The following is a 7,009-nucleotide window of genomic DNA, read 5'->3' on the forward strand; positions in this document are numbered from 1 at the left end:
TGTACGCGTTACGCACAAGAAACAAATTGTGCATATTGTTTGACAGCAAAAAATGAAAATCCGAAACCTAGCAAATACGTAATTAATATACAATTTAATTGACAAATTGCTTTACAATAGCATAGTTTGTGGGTTAAAAAACAACTTTATTATCACCTTTTAATTTCAAACGATAATCTGCAGAAAGGTGTAACATCATCGACATAGATCTAATTATTTAATTATCATCCTTTTGTTAATTCAGATCGATAGTCGGTAGAATTGTAAAGTGATCAACTTAGAAATAATTTTTTTATTGTTAGGCTTCTTTTTATTTGTTTATCTTTAAATACAACGTTTGCCATCAGCCGCTATAGGGTTGGCAGACGACAATATCAACTGTGTATTTCCAAGTATGCAGTGTCTGCGCATGAATGACCCAATATTATCTGTGAGCGATCTCCATGTTGATTGGCCAGCTACCATGTGACTTGAATGCTGACTTGACCAAAATCGTTCGCCAATTAGATAAGTTCGGAGGTTGGGAGAATCGCGGCGGGGTTTACCTCAAATTACCTGTCACTCAATTGCGACACTCTACGAGCTGCGACAGTGTGTATTGGAAAATTGAGTCAGTCCTTGACATCAAGAAAACCGGATGTAAACAAATTTCTATAAGAGAGAGACTGGAAGTGGCTTTTTATCTACAATTTCTGAAATTTTAGGCGACGTTTGGCGTAAGAAAGCGACTTAGTCGCCCACGTCGCCCCCTAGCGCGAGCCCTGATCTAAACACAAAATGTAACCATATATTCAAAGTTACTAAGTCAAAAAAGGGCCACAATTCCGTAAAAATGACAACCAGAGTTATGCAACTTGTCCTTTACTGTCCCCAGTTATGATAGTTTGCGAATGTTCCACGTATGAAAGCAATATCTATGATACTTTAGGGGTAAAATGGACCAAAACATAAAACTTAACCAAGTTTTCAAGTATAAAAGGCCCATTATTCCGTCAAAATGCCAGTCAGAGTTACATAACTTTGCCTGCACAGTCCCCTTACGATAGTAAGTGTTGCAAGTATGAAAGCAATAGTTTTGATACTTTAGGGAAAAAGTGGACCTAAACACAAAACTTAACCAAATTTTCAATTTTCTAAGTATAAAAAGGGCACATAATTCTGTCAAAATGCCAGTCAGAGTTATATAACTTTGCCTGCGCAGTCCCCTTATAATAGTTAGTAAGTGTTGCAAGTATGAAAGCAATAGCTTTGATACTTAAGAAATAAAATGGACCTAAACACAAAACTTAACCAAAATTTTTAATTTTCTAAGTATAAAAAGGGCACATAATTCTGTCAAAATGCAAGCCATAGTTACCTAACTTTGCCTGCCCAGTCCCCTCATGATAGTTAGGGTGTACAAAGTTTGAATGCAATAACATTGATACTTTATGAGAAAAGTGGACCTAAACACAAAACATAACTGGACGCTGACGCCGACACTGACGCCGACGCCAAGGTGATGACAATAGCTCATATTATTTTTTCTAAAAATAAGTGAGATAATAAAAATGTTTAATATTAACAGTCTGTATATTTTACTTGACCTTTTTCTACATTTTTTTGTACATAACTTGCTGTGTACAGATTTTATTCTGCACATAATTCCATTCTCACATTATGGTTTTCCCCACATTTAATTCTGCCACGATTTTGTTCTGCCCAGAAAAAAATCTGCTTTATTTAAATAATTCGTAAAATCTGTACAGAATTTGTTCTTTGTTTACATTGAAAAAAAACTATAAATAGAAATCTGGTTCAACTCATTTTAAATGGACACCAAATATTTTATTCTGCACATAATCTGGTTGAAGTCTGCCCAAATTTTTTCGTACAGGTAAAATATATGAGTCATTTTCATCTGTAGCATTATTAATCTGGTTAAGTAATTTTGACTTTGTAGGTGCGATTATTGTGCGGCTAAATTTGTGGCTCATCCCCATGTTGTCATGTTATGCTCATCCTTCCATCTTCATTGTTTGTACAGGTTAACTTTTAATGTATGAGTTGAGCATAAATGTTGTCGTTCTTGTGTATGCCATTATGTTTCCTGCAATAAACATTTCGAAACTGGAATCAGAAGTATGTTTGTTAAATTATCCAAGTCCCATTTTGATGTTCTATATCAATAGTGTTCAAAGTCCAACAATAAGCCTCATTTTTGGACCAAGTTCTAAAATCATGACATTCTAAAATGTAGAGTGCTACAATTCTGCATTGTACAAGTGAAGACCCTTAAAATGTTTGGTATGATAATGTGTGCAGATCATTTCTGCTTCATTGTGAATCTGCTCAGCAACAATTCTTTTATGTGTATAAAGTTTGAGGCAGATTCTGGCACTGTGTCCTCTCTGTACAAAGTAAATGAATAATGTCTTCATATTCAGGCCAGATTTGGTACAGACTCTGTACAAAAATGGCATATATTTTTTATGGTAGTTATTGCATATGCCATATTTACAATAGTAAATATGCAAATGCCATATTTACAAAATAGTAAATAAGGGCTATGTTATTTAAAAGATTAATGAAATAAAATAGAAGTTTAAATACCGTTTGAGGAAACAAGCTGACAATTGGCATACAAACAGTCAGCCTTAGCAGAGGGGGTAATCACGTGAAAGTCAAGATGGCCACGTCCATTCAGAGGCAGGTATTTTTCGTCGTTTTTAAATCTTTATAACGTGTATTTGTTTAAATGCCACTCACTTTCCAGCCATACAAGCAAAAAAGTTACTAGCTTTTATTTCGTGTTATTATGTTCCATATATCTGGACTTAACTCGCTGCACAATTTCTTAGCGGGATTACCTAATTACAGATCCACTAAGAAATTGTGTGTTGCTGAAAGTCCAGATATAAAGCAAATTTTACAACGAAATAAACACTTATCGTCTTTCATTGATATGGCTGGAAAGTGAGCTCCACACAAAAATAAACAAAAGTAATTAAGGGTATAAAACGGCAAACAATCATTGTCTTAGCATGGACGTTGCCATCTTGCTATCACACGATTATCCCCTATGCTTAGAGTCAACATTATCATCATTTTAATAACATATACATAGCATTGTTACATCTCATTTATATACATATTTAAATACTTGGCCTGTGTAACAATCTGCAAATCTTCTAAGAAGTTTAAAGTTAGCAATACTCCCATGACCCATACACCCATGACAGTATATAGAGTTACACTGCTATCATACTGAACAAAGTAAGCAATACTCCCATGACCCATACACCCATGACAGTATATAGAGTTACACTGCTATCATACTGTACAAAGTAAGCAATACTCCCATGACCCATACACCCATGACAGTATATAGAGTTACACTGCTATCATACTGTACAAAGTAAGCAATACTCCCATGACCCATACACCCATGACAGTATATAGAGTTACACTGCTATCATACTGTACAAAGTAAGCAATACTCCCATGACCCTATACACCCATGACAGTATAAAGAGTTACACTGCTATCATACTGAACAAAGTAAGCAATACTCCCATGACCCATACACCCATGACAGTATATAGAGTTACACTGCTATCATACTGTACAAAGTAAGCAATACTCCCATGATCCTATATATACACCCATGACAGTATATAGAGTTACACTGCTATCATACTGTACAAAGTAAGCAATACTCCCATGACCCTATACACCCATGACAGTATATAGAGTTACACTGCTATCATACTGAACAAAGTTAGCAATACTCTCATGACACTATACACCCATGATAGTATATAGAGTTACACTGCTATCATACTGAACAAAGTAAGCAATACTCCCATGGCCCTATATATACACCCATGACAGTATATAGAGTTACACTGCTATCATACTGAACAAAGTAACCAATATTCCCATGACCCTATACACCCATGACAGTATATAGAGTTACACTGCTATCATACTGAACAAAGTAAGCAATACTCCAATGGCCCTATACACCCATGACAGTATATAGAGTTACACTGCTATCATACTGAACAAAGTAAGCAATACTCCCATGACCCATACACCCATGACAGTATATAGAGTTACACTGCTATCATACTGAACAAAGTAAGCAATACTCCCATGACCCTATATATACACCCATGACAGTAATAGAGTTACACTGCTATCATACTGAACAAAGTAAGCAATACTCCCATGGCCATATACACCCATGACAGTATATAGAGTTACACTGCTATCATACTGAACAAAGTAAGCAATACTCCCATGACCATATACATCCTGGCCCTTTCCTGCTTACGTAACTCAGTACTGATTCCCGGCTCTTTCATGCTAACTACTTAGTACTGATTCAAGGCTCTTTCAAGCTTAGTACTCAGTACTGATACCCCGCTTATTATTCAGTACTATTTCCCGGCTCTTTCATGTTTACTTCTCAGTTCTGATTCTCGGCTCTTTCATTCTTAACTACTCAGTACTGATTTCCGATATTCTCTTGGTTTTCCAGTGTGGTTCGTTCATGCTTACTACTCAGTACTGATTCTCTGCTCTTTCATGCTTACTACTCAGTACTGATTCCCGAAGTTCTCATGGTTGTCCAATGTGTCTCTTTCATGCTTACTACTCAGTACTGATTCCCGGCTTACATCTCAGTACTGAATTGCGACTTTTATATGCTTGCTACTCAGTACTGCTTCCCAAATGAAATGTTATGCTGGTCCAAAAGTGCAAGTTTTTAAAATTGTACATGTTGAATATACATATATATAAATAATAAATAAAATGAACAAATATAATTGCTTTAAACATCAGCCAATAATACAGACACTCATTTAATCCGATAGATTATTAAAATATTTTAATATGATTTAATATACTATAACATTGATTGAAAAATGCATTATAATTGGAATACCTGATTTCTGTGCGTGTCCCTTGTTTGTATTGTTATTGTTTTTAGCTCGACTATTATATATGAAATATATATAGTGGAGCTATCCTACAGTACAGCCAACGCGGAACAAACGTATTTTGCGATCCGCGGCGTCAAGGCGAAACGAGTTGATGCCGCGTCAGTCGTTGAAGCCGCATCAGTATGCGGCGGCAAGTCGCATTTGCCATGAAACTTCGCATCTGTCCGCCGAGGCATGCCGCTTTCCGCAACATGATGCCGAGTCGATGCGCATCATAAAATAAAATAAAAAATCTTTTTAAAATTATTAGTTACATGTGGTTAACAAATTTTAAAAGAACAATTATAATAATGTTAATATTATTATTTAAAATCATAATATATTTAATGTGCGTGGATTGTATTAGCATACATGTATACACGTACATGTATAGTTAATGTGTCTTGCAAATTAAGTTTGCTTCCCGCCCGTAGTGTATGTATTTCACACATAAACAAGGTCACGTTATTATGTTTTTCGCACATACAAGTGGCCAAGGCTCCAGCATATGGTGGATTTATAAATAAATTGCATGTTGTTTCTGCTATTATATTTAAGCTGAGAAAATTAGCAGTTTGAAGCAACATCAATAATTAAGATGGTGAAGACGTATTTGTTGTTTTGTTAATTATCAGCTTATTATAACTATTGTTTGAATATGCGTATATAAACTCGTTTCATTTTGTGCATATTATACAGTCAATATCGCTACTCATTACCCGATAATCCTGTATATTCCAGTTTTAAAGCAAATGCTGGTAAATATTTACGATACACAAACATTCTCCATATTTTTTAAGTATCAAATACATTTTGGCATTTGTTACTATTTAAAGAGATGATGAAATAACGTCTAATCGGGGCGTTTTTTTCCCCACTGAACACGCGATTTACGCCTGACGTGATGTTCATGTAAGTTATACAACTCAAAATACACCCACATTTTCCAAACGACGTTCTTCATGTCTGCATAATTTTGCGCTTTTTATGAGACAAAGGATATTTTAGGATTTGCCACACTTGGAAGTGTGTTTCGGATTACAAATTTAATAATGATAATTTGATAATCGAACGAAACATTAACAGTTGCGCGTAATTAATTCAACGATAATTTGTTAAAGCGCATTACGCGTCATATCGCTTATTAAAATGTGAAAATAATAATTATGAAACCAGTGTAAATCTTGGTTTCTATGCTACACATATTATGTACATTTAGGTGGATATCTTTTCACTCGATCCGCCGCGTACGTATGCAGCGGATTTACTTCGCGGAAGTACGCAAGGTAAATACAGACTCGACGTTGTTGCGCGGATCGATGCTGAGTGCCACGGCGATACGCCGCTTGAACACACGATTTGCCGCGTACTAATAATCTGGCCGTGGCGTAGCCTGAGATTATGTTTCTGCCGCGTTGGATGTACTGTATAATCACCCCAGCGTCGGCGTTAGCATTTGCGTTGGCGTTTGCGTGCAATAGTTAAAGTTTGCGTACTACCCCAAATATTTTCATTGTTCCTTGACATATTGCTTTCATATTTTGCATACTTATTTACCAACATGACCCCAACCTATAAACAAGAGCGGACCACTGTATCAAGCATTTTGACATAATTATTGCCCCTTTTATACTTAGAATATGCATATTATTGATAAATCTATGTTAAAGTTTGTGTACTACCCCAAATATTTCCTATGTCCCTTGACATATTGCTTTCATATTTTGCATACTTGTTTACCAACATGACCCCAACCTATAAACAAGAGCAGACAACTGTTTAAAGCATTTTTACAGAATTATGGCCCCTTTTATACTTAGATAATTAAACATTTTGCTTAAATTAATTGCCATAACTTCTTTATTTATGATCAGATTTTATTAATACTTTGACAAAACAACACTAACCTGAATACCACAATGGATTCCACCCAAACAATACCCCACTGCCCCTACCCAGAATCCCTGCCTCCCTCCCCCCACCTTTCCCCCGCCCCAATTCTTTTTTCCTTTTTTTCATTTTTGAAAGATTTATAAATG

Source organism: Dreissena polymorpha, chromosome 13, assembly GCF_020536995.1.
Source record: "Dreissena polymorpha isolate Duluth1 chromosome 13, UMN_Dpol_1.0, whole genome shotgun sequence".
NCBI lineage: Eukaryota > Metazoa > Mollusca > Bivalvia > Myida > Dreissenidae > Dreissena > Dreissena polymorpha.